The sequence below is a fragment of the Protopterus annectens genome, chromosome 2.part0 (assembly GCF_019279795.1).
Source record: "Protopterus annectens isolate FY-2018-M chromosome 2.part0, PAN1.0, whole genome shotgun sequence".
Classification (NCBI taxonomy): Eukaryota; Metazoa; Chordata; order Ceratodontiformes; family Protopteridae; genus Protopterus; species Protopterus annectens.
The window spans coordinates 1,095,096,527-1,095,116,829 of NC_056728.1; positions in this window are offsets into that span (position 1 = coordinate 1,095,096,527).

The window sequence follows — 20,303 nt, forward strand, 5'->3', positions numbered from 1 at the left end:
GGTTGCTATTTCATTGGAGGATTTGTCTGGATGTGGGCATGGGTTGTTTTTGCTACCTGGATGCAGTAAACTAAAGATGGTACCCCAAAATTTCTTAGCATTGTTTCTATTTTATTTTAATTTATCTAGTAGTGTGTTTTCACCTGTTCACTTAAGAATACTAGAATTAGATTTGAATTTTGTACCCAGGAAAAGGGCGGATATTAGTCATATCTTGCTGTATTTGAAACATTTTACATAGAAGCTTAATTTAAATTATGATTTGCAAGGGTTAAATTTGCCAGACAAAAAGTTTATAAAACCTTTCACCTTTAACCCCAATCTTTACAACACCTTAAACGTATTTGGGAAAATATGTGAAAAGGACATTCGGGAACTTTTAGGTCACAAAGCTGGAAATAGCTATTTTAATTTAAATAAGGAAGAAATAAAGGCTTTGAATGAATTAAGAAATAACACTGAGTTGAGAATTATGAAGACAAATAAGGACGGGGGTCTGGTAATTATGGATCAATCAACATATACAGAAGTTATTGAGGAAATGTTGACTAATCAAGGTGAGTATTCTAAGGTCAGTATAGATGAGGTACAAAAAAGTTTTCAAGCTGTTTCTTACATCTTGTATGAATATCTTATGGAAGGCATTATTGATAATGTTATGCAATTTTTTTATTAGTGGAAAAACCTTTGTTAGGTGTCCTGTTTGGAATACCCAAGATTCATAAGGATTCAGACAACCCTCACTTTTGGCCTATTGTGTCAGCCTCACATTACGCAACTGAGGGGATTTCTTTCTTTTTGGATTTTGTTTTTAACCTTTTGGTACAGAATTTGAAATACTACATAAAAGATTCTTGGGATTTTTTTAGATCGTATCTGTCAATTTAACCAAACCTATGATTTCAATGCTATCCAAAATATGTGTGTGACCATTGAAATTTGTTAAATTTTTACATGTATTCCACAAAAAATAGGGATGGAATATGTTAAGAACTTTTAATTGTACTACCATTGATAAAGTCAATGTCAATTTAGACTGTGAATATTAGAGATTTTATTAAACAATAACTATTTTTTTATTTAATAATGTGATCGACAAACAGATTAAAGGGGTAGCTATGGGTTCAGCAGTAGCACCAGCCTTTGCAAATCTAGTTCTTGGTTGGTGGGAGCATGAGCTTTTTTTTTAAAAATGGCTACCAACTATAATGTTGTCTATTACAACAGATTTGTGGATGACATGTTTTTAATTATGGAAAGTACTGCAAACAATGTTTATTCTTTGGTCAAGATAATGAATGACAAATCAGATTTCTTGAAATTTACTATAGGGGAGTGTGGCATAGATTTCTGTTTTTAGATGTGCATTTGAAATGGAATATATCCCTCCATAGGTTTGAAAGTACAATGCACAGAAAAAATAATTTTAGCAAGAATTACTTGAGTTATCAAAGTAATCATCCTAAATTTGTTAAAAATAACATACCTAGGGTCCAGTTTATTAGAGCCTCCAAGATGACATTGGATGACAATATCAAGCAGAAATGAGTCAGCCTGACTACAAAGTTGTACTGCACCATGAATGAACTAAGAAAAATTTAAAAAGTAGAGCACAATACCACAGCAGTTCTCTAATAAATACTTGCAGTAGATAAAAATATATTTTTTTAATAAAATAACTGGTAAGCGCTTTTGCAATGCAAAAAAACACTTCTTCAAACCATGCATTCAAACAAAAATCATATTTCAATTTAAAACACCATTAATTAAGCATCAGCCAATGAAAAACATTCCATCAATTTCAAGGAAATTGAATTAAAGGCACATAACATATTTAAAATACTACACAAGAAAACTCATTTAAAAAACCTTCTATCCTTTAACATTGGTTTAAGAGGGACTGTTTCATTCAATCCAGCCCCTTTGTGTTTTGACAATTGTAGAATCCACCTAAATTCTTTTCCTTCAGTTGTATTCATTATATCACCCATTCTTAAAATTTCATGTATCACTTCTATAGCCATAAATTTAAACCAGTGGGTTTCTCCCTTAGCTAAAATGTGCTTCACTATGGCACTATAACTATGACCTTTATGAGCACAATAATAATGGTCTCTCACTCATTCTCTAAATCTTTGGTTAGTTTTCCCTATGTAAAATTTAGAACAGGAGACACATTGTGCTAGATAGACAAGATTTTAGCATTACAGTTAGCCTTAACATTAAAAGTATATTCTCTGACATTATTAGGATGAACAAATTTACTGGATGTTTCAATACATTTACAATGTAAACACTTACTACAAATAAAAGTACCAAGTTCATCATTACTATTATTAATTGAAGGTACATTATTTCTGGGATAGCAAAGCTGCCTTTTTAATGATTTTTTATTTTTATAAATAAAGTTAGGTGTAGGTCCTATAACATTACATAACAAAGGGGTCAAATGTTAAGATAACCCAGTTGTCTTTAACAATTTCCTTAATTTTATCACTATCTGTACTATAGGTCATGCAATAAGAGACATTACTAGAATGTCTATTTGCATTACCCACAGATTTTATGACAATAGATCTATTAGAAAGAATGGTTGACCACAACCTTGTCTATCTGCCATAGCCATATTACTTGCCTTGTTGATCTCACAGGATTTATATCCACATTCTATAAACTCTCAGCTGGTAGACTGTAGGGTCACTTCAAAATCATTGTCCAGATCATGAAATCTAGAAACCCTTAAGAGTTGACTTCTGACCACATTACCAAAAATATGTTGGGGATGCATACTACTTCGCTCAAAAAAACTATGTGTATAGCATGGTTTTCTATATCTCTCAGTATGCAGCTTTCCTTCACTTCCCCTAAACAAAGTAACATCAAGAAAATCGAGTTGGGATTTAGAGTAATTCATGGTAAACTTAAAGAAAGTACTATTTTCATTCAGGAAATTTAAAAATTCACATAAGCTGTCTTGGCTACCTTTTAAAAAATAAATAAATCATAGACAAATTGTTGACAAAAACACAAATGTGCTTAATACCTTTCGACTTTTAAGACATATTCACTCTCCCAATATGCCATGAACATATTGACGTAGCTATTGGCACATGAAGTGCCTACAATTACGGCTGAAGTCTGTAATTAATACCATTCTTCATAAATAAACACATTGTGTTCCAAAACCAATTTCCTTAAGTAGCATATAAAATATATTTTGTCACTTGAAAGGGTGCCTTCCTTTAGTAAAAAAATGTTTACATAATTTATACCTATGTAATTTGGTATAACTGTAAATAGAGACGTAACGTCTAACATTACCATAATCTCAGTACCCATATCCTCATGTTCCATTAAAAAAGCATGGAAATTATTTAAAAAGTATTCAGTATCCCATAGGACCAGTTCATATCTATCTAGAATAGGCCTGAGCTGTTTCTCTATATATAGAGAGGTGGGTTCAGTTAGCCAACCCCCTCCTGCTACTATAAGCCTGAACATAGGTGCATAAAGGTTTTTATAAATTTTTGGCAATCCATATAAAATAGAAACCAAGGGATGTTCCACTATAAGGTACTGAAACAATTCTTTAGAAATTACATGTTCATCAAAGCAATTAACTATAGATCTAAAATACTTTTCTATCAACTGTTGCACATATTCAAAGTCTACACTTCTATAAGTACCAACATCGCTGAGCATATTATTCATTAAAACAATGTAGTACTCTTTATCTAGAACCACAAAGGAGTTCCCTTTGTCCACCGGTCAAATGAATATGTCATCATATCTTTGTAGTGCCTCTAAAGCCAGCTTTTCATTTTTGCTCAAATTAAAAAACTTACTTTTTTATCTTTGTACCTGGAGTGAAATAAATTATAAACCTGTTGTGCACAAACATTGGCAAAAACTTCTAACTCTGAAGACATTTGTGGATTAAACATATTAGGTTTCTTAAAATTAAAAGTATTTTCATTTAAGCCAGAATCGCCAAACAATTCTTTCAAGGCTAATTCACAAACAAAATGCCTGAGTTCTACTATTGTATCAGTCAATCAGGCCGTTGAGTTGGGATAAAAGACAAACCTTTACTGAGCAGTGATAGTTCGTAACCAGTCAACTGTCTTTGCGATATGTTCCAAACTAGTTGTTTGCTATATTCCACATTTTCTTCATTGTTTGTGGTTCCTGGTCTTGAAATTGTTTTCCTGCCTTCCAATGCAGGCTCTCTCAAATCCTTTCATTGGAACTTGCAGGGAAGGGGGAGACCCAAAAAAACAGAGTCACCTTGCATTAATGTTGTTTTACACCGTACTACAAGTTCTGAGACATTAGTTTCAGTTCCCTTACGTAGCTATTCAAGAAGAGGTGAAACCACCAAAAGTGCGCTGTACACTGAGGCTTCATGGATGGGTGGAGAAACTAAGCTTGCAGTTCCCATCTGAGTAGTCAGTTGGACATTTACAGGAGTATTCTCTTCAATTATTGGTGGATTCACTTCCTTATTGGCAGCAATGGACTGTAGATGTTGTATGGGGCCCGTCTCTAATTCTTTTGGCCATGTAAAAACATTGTGTTGTTGGAAGTCAGTTAGGTCCCTTTGTAGTTTTTTTTTTCTTTTTTTGGGCTAACAGCCTGCATTCGTACAGGTGGACCTGCTCTATTAACTCGCTGACTTATAAGTCATTGTGTTCATTGGCATCCAGGCTGTACAGATCACACTGCAACTTATTAATGTCATTACAGATTTGTTTCTCCATTGGGGTAAAAAACTCAATAATTAGCCCAATATCTGCAAAGCTCCTCTCCAAGTTGATTTTTTGCCATTTTGCTAAGAGATCTGGGTATGTCTCTCCATAGGTGGGCATGTTAAGGATACATAGCCCCCTAGGAACAGCTTTAAGCACACAACAGGCTTCCAAATGTAATATCTGACATTGAAGCCATTTTAGTCTATAAAGCTGATTTTCTAATTGTCTAAACAGTTCTTTCACATGATGTTGTTCACCTCTATCCTCTGTCAAATTATATTATAATTGTTCTAGTTTTTCAGTCAATAAAGGATTACCTTGTATACTTAGAAAGCTCTGGAGGCATCCTTTCTGGCTTATACTGCCAATAGATTCAGACACCAAAGTAGATTCAACATTCACAATAAAACAGTCTGCCATTTTAGTCAGCACCATGACAAGAACAATTATCTGAGTCAGGCTGACTACAAAGTTTTACTGCACAACAAATGAACTGAAAAAATTTGAAAAAGTAGAGCACAACACCATAGCAGTTCTCTGATAAACACTCGTAGTAGATAAAAATACTTTTTTAATAATGTGCTTTATACCTTTTGACTTTGAAGTCATATTCACTCTCCTAATATTTCATGACCAAAGGGGCAGGATTGAGTCCCTCTTAAACCAGTGTTAAAGGATAAAAGGTTATTTAAATTAGTTTTCTTGTGTAGTATTTTATTATTTAATTATTTTTTTATTTTATCTACATTTGTTTACCAGAAAATTCTGACTGGACGCAGGTCCTTTTTCAGCAGATATCCGGGGAGAAAAGCTCCACATCATGTACATGATAAATAGAGATACAAAGCTGCAGCAATAGTAAACAACATTACAGGTTGTTGGCTTTAATACAATAACAAGATATTGATTATCAACAGAATATACAGTAAATGTTGCTAGTTAAGATAGTTTCTTGTCATTTATAATATTAGTAACAAAGTTGTCAAACACGATGTTAAAGTATGTAAAGGCAACTAGGTAATTCTGACTGTGGTTCGCAGATAATTGTTAATATGTTATGTGCCTTTATTTCAATTTTCCTTGCACTTGATGGAGTATTTTTCATTGGCTGTTGCTTAATTAATGGCATTTTTAATTTAAATCTGATTTTTGTTTGAATTTATGGTCTGAAGAAGCAATTTTTGCATCATGAAAGCGCTTACCAGTTATTTTAGTTAAAAAAGTATTCTTATCTACTACGAGTGTTTATTAGAGAACTGCTGTGGTGTTGTGCTCTACGTTTTCAATTTTTGGATGATAATATGTTTGAAAGATAAGTTCTATTTATTATGGACTCGTTTAAATGGAGTGGCTACAATGCAGATATGCTTATTAAAACAACTAATGAAATTAGACAAAAAGAAAGGATTTGCCCCCTATTTTGTTAAAAAACTTTCGAAACAGGTGAAAATAGTATTATTAAGCAAAGAACAGCAGTATGCAATATTGACATGACTGTAGATAATAATGATATCTGTAGTGTTATTAAAAATAACTGGAAAATATTAGAAGGAAATTTGGATTTGTTTAAATCTGTTCGAGCTTATATAGTCTTAAAAACGTATTACATCATGATACTACTAAATCAGCTATGTCAGGATGCTTGTCCTCTGAGGCCAAAGGGATGTTTAAATGTGGCAACTATACAGTGATAATTAGATTTATATGACTTCTCTACAGTCAAAGGTGGCATATCTGCTCAGAGGAACACATCTCACTGGGAAATATGTATGCAAATATAGCAGAGGACAGAGTGTGTGTGTGTGTGTGTGTGTGTGTGTGTGTGTGTGTGTGTGTGTGTGTGTGTGTGTGTGTGTGTGTGTGTGTGTGCTTGTGTGCATGTGTGTATGTGTGTGTGTGAGTTTTAGAAATACAATGAAGATTTGGGTCTATATTACCAGATCGAATGTTTAGGTTTTTGAATACTTAAACACTGAACTGGTAATATTAAAGCCAAAACCCACAAACGGATGCTTTCACCCAGGGAAAGAATTCCCTTGGCCGTAAAAAAACAACTTTTAAACCCAAATGAAGGGGGGGGGGCTTCGCCCTCTACACCCCCCCTAACTAAATATACCAACTCTAAGATCACTCTATATTGGACAAAAGGGCAAAATCCACATAACTGCCAAGGGAATTCTTTCTCTGCATGAAAGTGGCCATTCGTGGTTTTTGGCTTTCGATATTACCAGTTCGATGTTTAGGTATTCGACAACCTAAACATTCAATCTGGTAATATAGTCCCGAAGAGTCAACCCATATTTTGGTTTTTAACTTGCTACATTATATTTATAGTTTTACAGTCACCCTCAGGCAAATATGCTTTGATTCAATTCGCAACAAACCTGCACATTTCCACTTTTTCTCACAGGTGATGAATTTATAATTTATATTATAAATATACTTTGCTTTTACCACATAAGAACTAAAACCACAATATATTTTTCTTAAAGTGATTTTCTTTTCTAAGTGCTGTTTCCCCCACACATAATAAATTGAAGTTGTTAAAAATTGCTTTGTAGTATCACGTTGCCCTCAGCTTTAGTGCATTAATTTTCATGAGGTCATCAGGACCATTTGAATTTGAGATACCTTCTTTAAAGTATTAACTCTTCTACCACAGGATGAGATGTTTCACACTGATCACTTTACCTTCTGACCATTAATATTAAAAAAATGCATTTTGGAAAGGAGTAAGTATTTAATGAGGTGTGCAATCCTTGCACCCTATTCTGCCACCAAAAAACATCTTAAGAAACTGAAAATGGGAACTGTAATGTTATAATTTGCCAAAAGTTGCATTTATCACATATATATATATATATATATATATATATATATATATATATATATATATATATATAGGGTTCCTATTACGAGATCGAAAACCCATTTACGCAAATAAGAATACATTGACCCGTATTGCGCGAAGTACAGGAACCTCGAACATCCAAAACCGCGAATTCCAGAATGTCGATTTGTGTTGGTTGGCCCGTCTGCGGTAGAGCTCCGTAAGGTAAGTGTGCGATAGATAGGACTTTAGGGTTAGGATTTGGGTTAAGTTAAGTGCATAGATAGGTAATGTATGTAAGATTTAGTATAGTGTTAGATGTAGGGTTTTGTTAAATGTATGTATGTGGATTATTTATTTTGTTTGGGTGTATGTCTGTAGGGGAAGTGTGCGGTAGTTATGGTCCTTAGGGTTAAGGAGGGGTTAAGGATAGTGCATAGTTAGTTGTGTATATGGGGTTTAGTGTAGGGTTAAAGTAGGGTTTTTGGAGCTTTACTTTAGGTTAGAAGTAGGGTTTGGTTAGTGTATATATGTGGTTTATTTATTTTGTTTGGGTAGGTACTATGTGGCATGGGTGGTGGGGTTGGCCAACTATGATAGTTCGATATTTTATTTTTCGCGGTTTAGTGCATTCAGGATTTTCATGGTTCGCGGTATAGGGGTCAATGTTTAGGTATTTGCTTAAAGGGTTTTTCGATCTCGTAATATAATATATATATATACACACATACATATACAATTACATTTACTGCAACCTCACACTGAAGATAGAAATTCTAAAAATGTTCATATTCAGTTGGAAGTAGAATTTCATAAATATAGGGTAGAATTATATATCTATGGCAGCACAATAGATAATGATTCAGGGTTAGAAAATGGTTAATGAAATTCAATATCTTACTACATTTCCAAATTGTTAGTATTAAGTTGAAAAATCCATTGAAAAAAACATTTAAATTCAACCAGCATTTACAATAGTTTATAGTTTGTTCTCAAAAAGCAAATTCATGTCTTCTTTTTAAAAAATAAAACTTGCAGGCACATGATAAGCACAGGGTAATTATCATATAGATTCAAAGGTTCATAAGTAGCTACTATGCTAGCTGACATTGGGGGCCATTTTAATCCCAGCTAATTTCCCTTTTTGTGCTCTAATTAACTTATTCCATTTGGTTAGAGATTGGTTTTACCCATCACATGATCCTTTATTATATATTACCTCTAACGAGAACAGCTGGGATCATACCATGGGTAATTTGAGGGGACCCATGCATGGAATAAAGCATTTAGGAACTGCCTTTCTCCATTAGTAGTACAGGGGGCAGTGCTAGGGTAAGTTTTCTATATCCAATCCATAGATCCAAGTTGAACTTGAATATGGATAGGGATGAACTTTATTTTATGTGGATGGGGAGTCTGTTCCAGAGCAGTGGTATCCTCTGCAAGATATACTTGTCCTTCTAAACCATCTGTTGATTTTGCAGAAGAGGTTTAGATCTCTAGATGGACAGTTTCTGAAACACTTTCACTTGCTAATGTGCAGTAAATCCATCAATATTGGGTTGAATGATGTCTAGTATGCCAGACCCATGTCACCTGTTAGCAGTCTGTAGGATACAGAGTATAGTGACAAGTATTTCAGTCAGTCCATGTAGGACATGTTATTTAGGCCTTATTTCCATTTAGTAAGGTATCTCTGTGAGTGTTACAATTGTTGCATGTGTCTGGAGAGATACATGCCAAAGGAGACATTATATTCAATGAATGGCCTAATCAGGGCTAAGTAAATGGGGTCAATGACATCACTAGATATAGGCATAAGCCGTTTGTTTATAAGCTGTGTAATACAGAAGGACTCTCTTACAACAATGGATACATGTTGGTCAAAGGTTAGGTCACTGTCTGCATACGTTCCCAAACTCAGAACAACTGGGTCAACTCTTAGCAGCATATTGTCAGTGTGGTAGTTTCTGGGGGTAGATGACTTCCCAAAGGATACAATAATGCATTATTTTGGCATTTAGTTTTAGTCCATGATTTTGGCACCAGTTATGTATTTCGGACAAACATTTTAGCAGAATGACTAAATCATTTGAGGATTCAGTGACTACTCCTAGCATGTGGTCATCTTCAAACTTAGTCAGCCAAAAGCCCCTGATATTGGCTTTTACTTCAGAAAAGTATATGCCAAACATGAGAGATCACAGCATAGAATCTTGGGGGACTCCACTGGTGTCTAGTCTCTTTATGGAGGTAATTTCCCTTATTTTGATTTCCTGCATCCTGTCTGTGATATATAATGGATCTACAGTATAATCAATGGCTCAGGTGTATTGGGTAAAACAGAAACTGCCCATTCTCTGGAATAGACTTCCAATACATGTCAAGCAGAGCACCTCACTGGCCCTCTTTAGGAGAAATCTTGATGAGTGGATGGGAAATAGAAAGTTCACACCAGGGATCACTGCAGTGGGTCTATTTGATAGAAGCACTGGGAACTAATGTTGGGTGGCATGATGCCAGGACACTTCTATGGGCTAGGCTTGTAAAGGCTACAAGGCCATTAGCCTAGTACACACCTATGAACGTGGTGTGGCACGCTACATCACTTAGCTATGCTGGATAGCACTATATTGATATATGCTTTTGGGACAATATTAATCAATTCACAAAGTACACCTGCACCCTATTTCGAACCCATGCCAATCACACCTGCAGAACAGTGGATCATCTCAAAAAGCCACACAGCTGCTAACAAACATAGCTGTTTCAAGCAAAACATACTAATGCTGAAGTTCCCCTCATTAAGTGTGTTTAAACGGTGCTGCTCATTGTGCAGCATCACGCAAATCAGCTAAAAGTTAACTAGAAAAATAGTACTGTGAATGGCACTCTAGTAGACAAATACATCACTAGGAAGCACACGCATAACCTTGATGTAATGAGGTATCTGGTAGCAGGTAACCCTGCACTTATGTCTACAACATGTCAGAACACACTTGATAGAACAAAAATGGAAAATACGATTTTAACTGGGACTCTGGTATACAAATGCAGTACTCTAAATCCACACACATAATAAGAGATGTAAGTGCATTTTTTAACAACAAACTGTTGAATGATAACTACAACATGTAAAAAGTCACCTGCTATAACAGTGACTCTGTAGCTCAGACTGCAAATTGTGTTAAAAATATTGCTTTTTGGTACACATGGTCCTAGGTTCAAGTACAGCTATGTCTACCAATGAAAATACATGTATGTGGCTATAAATATTATAAAGTGTGATATGCATGTCTGTCTTATCACCTATTTATCCACTCAAAGCAGTACACTTGGAATGTCTGCACCTATATAATAGAGGGCAAAGGTCTACAGATAGGACCAATCTCACCTACTCCTAGTACAACACTATAACATGCAGGGAATGCCAGGTAATGCAGTAGCCTGAATTTCCAGAGGCTGTTGAAGTGTGTACTGAAATTGTGGCCCAGTAATATCACACTGCAGCCCACTATGTGTTGTTGGTGATATCACAGACAGCCACAGCTGCACAAGTAACATACATATATGGAGATTGAGCTAGATGCAAAGGGTGCCAGCACACACTCGACAGGGGACTACCATCACATAACATCTGACTTGGCAATTGTCCAACTGCGTGACATCATGGTTAATGTACACCTACCTTTTTTGTAGGACACACCAAGCATTTTGCCTTGCATTGTGTTGCCATTGGCTTACAGACTTACCTGACACACATAGCTTACTTACCAGTGGGGTGCGTACTCTCAATCTGGCTCTGCCTATACAAGAAGGCTGCCACAGGTGCCACTCTTACTCTTACAGCTTGTTGTCCTGCAAAGTGTTCACCATCTCTGCCTATGCCTATTGCCTGCAGCATCACCTTCAGCTTCAGCCTATAGCACAGACAATTGTATGTAAAACATAGCTGCTGCAGACATTCTGTCTGCCATGATGTAGCATCTGTCCCCTACTATTTTCCAACCCAACATATGTGAAAGGGGTTAAAATCTACATTGAGGCCTTATATCTTGTTCAGTGGTTGCATGGGATTCTCTGATTATGCTGCAAATCAGCTGTGTTGGCTGCAATTAGCATTTCAGAAACACAAATTGGTTCAGAGGTAATCACTTGCTAATAGAAAACCATGTTAAAAAGGCAAACAGCCAGCTAGTGGAACTGTTGTGTATGAGAGTTACTTTACATGGTCAGCTTGATGGTACAACATTTATATATCTGTACCATTCAATAGAGTAGTACTGTACTCCATTAGTTATGTAACCATTTTGTTTACAACATGATGCACATGTTTTAATATACTTAGGGGGAATGGGGATTACAGCAGTAAGCCTTTCTTAGAACTGTACTGATGACATGTCATTGGTCTGCACATGTGTTACACCTACAGAGGAGCTAGAATACAGTACAGGTAGAATGCTCTTTGTTAATTAGGTATACCACTTTCCTAGAAATGTTCTGTTAATAGTGGTGGTAATACTACACTGCTATGTTTGTGGCACTGCTGGTTTTAAATATTATAAGGGGGGTTTACACCTATGGGTCACAACTTAATGGAATGCTGTGTTGGTTGTGTGATCATACAACAGTATCTGTCATGGCACAATTAGGAATAGATGTCTACTGCTACTGTTCTACTTGTATCCATACCCTCACTGTCTTTGCATAGTGTTGAATATGAGATGTGTAATTAAGCAGTGATTATTGGTAGCCATCTGTTATTGCTGTATCTCTACATACTGGACTCCCACATATGTGATTCTGACATATGTTCCCATTTTGTTGTCTTTTAGGAAATATGATGCTGGGGGCCTTTTACAGAGGCAGAAAATTACACTATCCTGGATATCCTGTATCAACCCCCCAATTCCAGCTGTCCAGGGGGAGGACATACAGGGAAGAGTGGGCAGCATTGCGGGCTGATCTGGTTCACAATGTCAATGTAATTGATCACTAGAGCAGGACATATCAGCAGGTATGACTCCGTGCTACTGATATGATAAATGCTGCCCAGATGTAGCCAGGGATTGTGGTGTCACTGGTGGAGGGCCTGCAGTGGAACAAACACTGTCAGCCACTGAGGAAATCCTAGTGAACATAGTAAGACAGGACAGCTCCCAGGCATCCATCACATGGCATGTCACAGATGTGGGTGCCACCATTTCTACACAAGAGGAGCATCCAGGTATGCTTAGATGAATAAGCATTGGAATGCTGCAGCATACAGTGTGGCAGGGTGTACACAGTTTTATGTGGGTGGCAGGTATTTTTATGGGGGGGTGGTAAGTTGCAGTTTGAATCTCTTGCTCAGATTGTGACCAACATGCCAATTAACAGTATGTACTGTAAATGTGATTTATTTGGATGTAGTAGTCTGTCATAGTGCAACATGGGTTGCTGTTTACAATACTTCTCCCTCAAATTTTCACAGGACTGTCAGGAATCAGATGTGGCCATCTCCACATAAGCATAACACTGTTGTGTTACAGATGTAGAATTAGTGCATTGTATTTGCTAAAGTGACATCCCAGGCCTGATGGCTGGATAGATGTACTGTTTTCATGATTGCCAACCTCTCAGATTTTTACCAATGGAACACAGTTTACAGTCATACCTATGCCTTGTAGGTGTGACCACACTGATAGATTTGCAGTATTTGCAGGACAGTACAGATTGCCTTATGTGTCAATTGTGCAGAGTTTTGACAAATGACAACAGTGTACAGCACTGTTGCCCATGACATTCTTGATAAGGAGCTTATTCTTTACAAATAACTACAGAATTTTTTTAGAAAATAATGTCCTCAGGTCCTAGTATATGAGACTGGGGATTAAACGAGTCTGTAATACTGACAGCATTGTATACAGCTTAACATATATTGCAAGATAGTACTCTAGAGCATAGTAGTGCATGCATTAATGTACTTCTTTTCCCTTTTTATCACAAGTGACTAGGGTGGTTACTCTCTATCCCTTTCACAACCTGATGTCAGTGTCTCTTCAGACTCTGATGATGATGGTGTCCAAAGTGAGGCATAGGAGGAAGGGTGCAGGGGAAGAATCTGTCATAGAAGTTGACATCCCTCATATGTCCTCATTATCACCGTACACAGTCAGTATGCCCTGAGGACAGAGATATTGGACAGTCATAGGGTGGGAACATTGAACAGGAAAGTGTGACTACTATGGATGCAGTGAGTGTTGATACTGGCCATAGTCAAAGATACGGAGAAGATCCACACAGGCAGATTGATAGGAGTGCTCATAGGAGGCCTGGTGTCCTTCCACCACCTGTTGCAGGTGTCTTGTCATGTATGTTTAGGGCCCTCATGGAGGCACAGGCACATTCCAAAAGGACCACCAGACAAGTGTTCGGGGTTATGGATGCAGCACAGTCTGACATCCATGACTGCTCCACTGCATTGCTGATACCCTGGATTGGTTAACTGATGCAGTGGAAAGACAGTGGTCTGAGAGAGATCACAGAATATCTCTCTTGGAATGGTCATTGTTTGTGATGGAATGTCTAGTTGGAGTTGAGCATTGGACTTGTGGATGTAGGTCAGCAACTACATCTGCAGAGAGTCCACATGGTTGTGCTCAATCACACTCCCACAGTGATAGTACATCCAACACCCCAAAGGAGAGTGTGCTGTCCACACCAAGACGTGGCAGACCATGGCTCATGGCCCTGGGCATTCCCATCGGGGAAACAGTCCCAGCAGACAGCAGTCACTCTCAGGTAGTAGCAGTGGTTCTGACCATGGGCATGGAGGTGCCAGTGTAACTCTTGGCAGAGCCAGTTCCCATGTTCGGGGGTGGAGAAGGTGAATTGCCAGCTCTGCCATGCATGATTCAAACCTGTCCAAGATACAGTCATGTAGGGCTAGAACTCAGCTTGACTGTCTTCATGCAGACACTCACACACCACCGTCACTGTCAGGTCACCTGCAGACACACATGGCACACTCCATGGTCCATCTTGCCTGCTTCCCTTACTGATCACACACATGCTTGTAGCCTATTGGGTTAGCCTAGGCCTCCTGCACACCACACAACATCCTGTGCAGGTGATGACACCTGTCCCACATCCCTGTCATCCTTGTCATCGATTCAGGAAAATGAATCTATGTGTCTGATGCACCAGGTGACTACCTAAATTATTATGTATTTGTTAAATCCATTGCTGCCTTTGACATGCCACTTCTACCAGTCATTGACAGATATTGTGTGCTACCAGCTGTAATGAGTAACCCACATTATTTTGTGTACATTACATTGGATGATGTTGTAATTGCTGTATACTTACACAATGAAAGGTCTCTCATGGAACTGTCCATGCTTCAGTTTCAGGATTCCGTATGATACACCTATGGGTACACAGCTACAATAAACCCATAAACATCAGAACATAGGATGGAATGTCAGCACAGAAGCAAAATGTCTTCACAAAGGTAAAGCAGTATAGGTGCATGGCTCCATATGTTCATATGTGTATCACAGGCTAACAGGGACACTGGCTTCAGGCAGTCTACTCCTGCATCCGTAATCTCTGACATGGTGTGGTACCCTTAACAAGTGTAAGCAGGGTTCTGGGAGCTTACACTAATCTGTGGCATAGGAGATGAACCATCTACAATTTCCCTGTGTCCATTACAGGCATTTGTCCTAAACCAGTTTTGACTGCCTTGTTACACATCCCACTGTACAACTTGCACATGATGTGTGTTACAGTGGAACTGTGCTTCACATGGATGTGGAGCCTGTTACATATAGTGTGTAGTGTCAGTGTTACATACCTGTCTATCCACCATGTCTTATTTATACCAAAATCAAAGTGCAGCTGTGTAGAACAGGTACTTTTCATGCTAGTCCTGTCTTGGATGTACAGGTGGTATACAGTGGAATCTGACACCTCCCTGTATGGCAGCCAAACATCTCCTCTCCAATGCATGTAGGAGACAGAATACACAGTTACGGCCTTGACATGATCTGCATTGAACATGTTATGTACACTGTGTATTGGGTTACTGTGGTACCTCTCTGGGTGTAACAGGTGTCAGATATGCCTGTGTACTTACATACCGAAGGCGGCATTACACTCACTGATAGGTGTGATGACTACCACAGGCAGTGTTAAAATGATATTCTGGAATTTACAAGCCATACCTGTCTCTATAGTTTATACAACAGTGCATGAAGCCCCGCATCTTACCAACCAGTGAAAGTGAAAAGCTAGATAACTCTCTGTGTCCATAGGTCCCTATCTAATGGGTCAACTGTTGGAGATATGCAGACAATACAATATTTTACAAGGGGTAGATGACTTCAAAAAGTATAGTATTGTGCATTCATTGGCATAAAGTATGGGTCAATGGCTCTGATAACACCTGAATGTGTGTGTCAGCCCATCCTGGATAATTGTTCTGTGTGGAATTTAGTGACAGCTTCTTATTTGCAATCATCTGCAAATGTAGTGAGTCTGAGGTCACTGACTGTGGCTGTGATGGCTGAGAAGGAAATGGCTAGGAGAGGTAGTCCCAGGAATGATGTGTGTGGGTAGTCCACTGGTGACTGGCCTCATTGTAGCACTGGCCTCCACAATTCTATCTTCCCAGATAATGAGTGTCAGGCACTTGGTTGTCCAATGGCTGACATACAAGTTTGTAAAAACATCTTCAGTGTATCCACAATGCCTGATGGCCTAATCTTGTCAAATGCCTTCTCAGGCCATGGTAGGTGGGGTGAGCCAATTTCCCCTCATCCATTGCATAATGTAACTATCAATGAGGTGCAATGCTTAGGGTAATCAGGATCTGATCTTGAACAAAACACACTGGGTTTCGGCCAGTGTCTGCAGGTGTACTATATTGTTAATGATCATTTCCATGATAAGTCTTTTCATGGCTTTAAGTGTAACACTACTGAGACATCTGGGGGGAGATATATGTACACCCTGGGAAAGGTAAGGAGGGTATGTTTACACAGTTATTCTGCAGTTGCACACCACTCCAAGCAGTGTGTACTGTGATGACAAAATTACCTTGTGAAGAATGCTGACAGGAGAGGAGTCCCCTGAATTTCTGGTGCCTGCCTACTACAACTGCTGGTCTCACCACAACCACTCTCTCTTGGGATACCATGGAGATAGTGGGATATGGGATATGGGTGGGATACATTGTCTCTCACCAAAAACAAAATGTTAGTACCAAACCTCACATGAGGAGCAGGCCACAGCCTGTTTGTTCATCTACATAGTTGTCCCACGTCATGCAAGGCTGAGTAGGCTTGACATACCCTTTTCCAAGCAGATGCCTTGAGTAGCAATCAGAGCAATCATTACAGTTTGGCATGTATTATGCCTTGTATTATAGGTTTCTTAGGATTTCAGTAGGGTAATACTGTGAGTCAGAGCACAGCTGCAGTGTCACAATATGATGTTCAATGTCCAGTGACATAGACATCCAAGATTGCTTGGCGGTGATCCCTGTTAGGTGACAACTATTTATGCAGCCTGACCTTCAACAGCTGCATGGCTCATGTCTGCATGCCATGGATCTGAGGCATACTGCAGAGGAGTGGCCACCTTTGGCCAAAGTGTGTGTAATGTGTAAACATACTGCATCTATTCTGATAGTGTAAGAAGACCAGCACATTTATACCTGTGAGCAATCCTGTTATTACAGATTTTAACAATATCTGTGAATGACAGATTTGTGAATTATATGATAGTAATAACTTTAAAAGGCTGTTTAATTTATCAAGGCAAAAACTTGATGCCCTGAATACTTTACAAGCCAGTAGAGATATTATCATTAAAGAAGTCAACAAAGGTGGTTGTACTGTAGTAATGGATTGTAATTAATATATTACGGCAATGAATGAACTGTTATCAGACACTGAAATATGTATGGTAATTACTGAAGGAGATAAATCTAGACTAATTAGTGGAATAAATATGTTTATTTATGACTTGCAACTCATAAATGACATCCTGGATAATTGTTCTGTGTGGAATTTAGTGACAGCTTCTTATTTGCAATCATCTGCAAATGTAGTGAGTCTGAGGTCACTGATTTTGGCTGTGATGGCTGAGAAGGAAATGGCTAGGAGAGGTAGTCCCAGGAATGATGTGTGTGGGTAGTCCACTGGTGACTGGCCTCATTGTAGCACTGGCCTCCACAATTCTATCTTCCCAGATAATGAGTGTCAGGCACTTGGTTGTCCAATGGCTGACATACAAGTTTGTAAAAACATCTTCAGTGTATCCACAATGCCTGATGGCCTAATCTTGTCAAATGCCTTCTCAGGCCATGGTAGGTGGGGTGAGCCAATTTCCCCTCATCCATTGCATACTGTAACTATCAATGAGGTGCAATGCTTAGGGTAATCAGGATCTGATCTTGAACAAAACACACTGGGTTTCGGCCAGTGTCTGCAGGTGTACTATATTGTTAATGATCATTTCCATGATAAGTCTTTTCATGGCTTTAAGTGTAACACTACTGAGACATCTGGGGGGAGATATATGTACACCCTGGGAAAGGTAAGGAGGGTATGTTTACACAGTTATTCTGCAGTTGCACACCACTCCAAGCAGTGTGTACTGTGATGACAAAATTACCTTGTGAAGAATGCTGACAGGAGAGGAGTCCCCTGAATTTCTGGTGCCTGCCTACTACAACTGCTGGTCTCACCACAACCACTCTCTCTTGGGATACCATGGAGATAGTGGGATATGGGATATGGGTGGGATACATTGTCTCTCACCAAAACAAAATGTTAGTACCAAACCTCACATGAGGAGCAGGCCACAGCCTGTTTGTTCATCTACATAGTTGTCCCACGTCATGCAAGGCTGAGTTGGCTTGACATACCCTTTTCCAAGCAGATGCCTTGAGTAGCAATCAGAGCAATCATTACAGTTTGGCATGTATTATGCCTTGTATTATAGGTTTCTTAGGATTTCAGTAGGGTAATACTGTGAGTCAGAGCACAGCTGCAGTGTCACAATATGATGTTCAATGTCCAGTGACATAGACATCCAAGATTGCTTGGCGGTGATCCCTGTTAGGTGACAACTATTTATGCAGCCTGACCTTCAACAGCTGCATGGCTCATGTCTGCATGCCATGGATCTGAGGCATACTGCAGAGGAGTGGCCACCTTTGGCCAAAGTGTGTGTAATGTGTAAACATACTGCATCTATTCTGATAGTGTAAGAAGACCAGCACATTTATACCTGTGAGCAATCCTGTTATTACAGATTTTAACAATATCTGTGAATGACAGATTTGTGAATTATATGATAGTAATAACTTTAAAAGGCTGTTTAATTTATCAAGGCAAAAACTTGATGCCCTGAATACTTTACAAGCCAGTAGAGATATTATCATTAAAGAAGTCAACAAAGGTGGTTGTACTGTAGTAATGGATTGTAATGAATATATTACGGCAATGAATGAACTGTTATCAGACACTGAAATATGTATGGTAATTACTGAAGGAGATAAATCTAGACTAATTAGTGGAATAAATATGTTTATTTATGACTTGCAACTCATAAATGACATCTCTATTGATAACTTCATTTTTGTACTGTGTCCTGTCCCATTATTCTAATACTATATGGCCTCCAGAAAATACATAAATATTTGTATCATCCACCAATTAGGCCAATAGCTTCTGGTAGGTGCTGGGGCACTGAACCCATTTCTGTTTGCTTACAGAATATTTTGAAGAAATAGTTGTGTCATCTCTGGAGTTATATCAAGGACACAGGAGACTTTTTGATGAAACTTTATGAATAGTATGATTCAACTACCTGTACTAATTCTACCTTTGTCATATTAGACATAAAACCTTTATTTACAGTTATTCCGAATGCATATGGTGTGGATAGGATTAGAGAAGTATGTGAATATGGTGAATGCAGCACACGTGAAGTTGAAACACTGTAAGCTGCTTGAGCTTGTACTTGAAAATAACATTTTTATTTTTAATGAACAGGTATACCATCAAATATCAAGTATCACAATGGGTACTCCCATTCCAAACACCTATGCTAATTTGACATTGAGTACATGGGAGGAATTGAATATTTATAATGGACTAGATAGATTTAGTTCTAAAGTACTTTTCTATAAATGTTTCATGGATGATATTTTTTGATATGGCAAGGACATCAGTATGAGTTAAATGAGTTTATACTTTTTTTAAACAAAACAACAGAATTTTTAAGATTTGACATGAATACCTCAAACAACGAAATAAATTTTTTTGATGCAGAATTACTGTTTAATAGTTCTACGATCAATACGAGTATTTATAGAAAGGATGTGCATATGAATAAATATTTACATAGGAGTATGCATGGTAGCCATATGTTTAAAGGCATTGTGAAAAGCCAATATATGCAGGCAAGTCGGCTTAACAATGATAGCTCATTATGTAACAGGCAAATGCTTGAGATGGCAAATGAATTTTTAGAAAGGGGTTATAACTCAAATTATGTGAATGCTTTTAGGAATGAAGTACTAGAACAAAGGGAACATCAAGCAAAACCATATTTTTCAGCTAAAAGCATGTTAGATGAACAGTTGGATATAAATAGGAGCTGGGGATCCTTGCGATACCTAACAACTTATAGTAGATGCAGTTAGGCATTGGAACAAGTTGTTA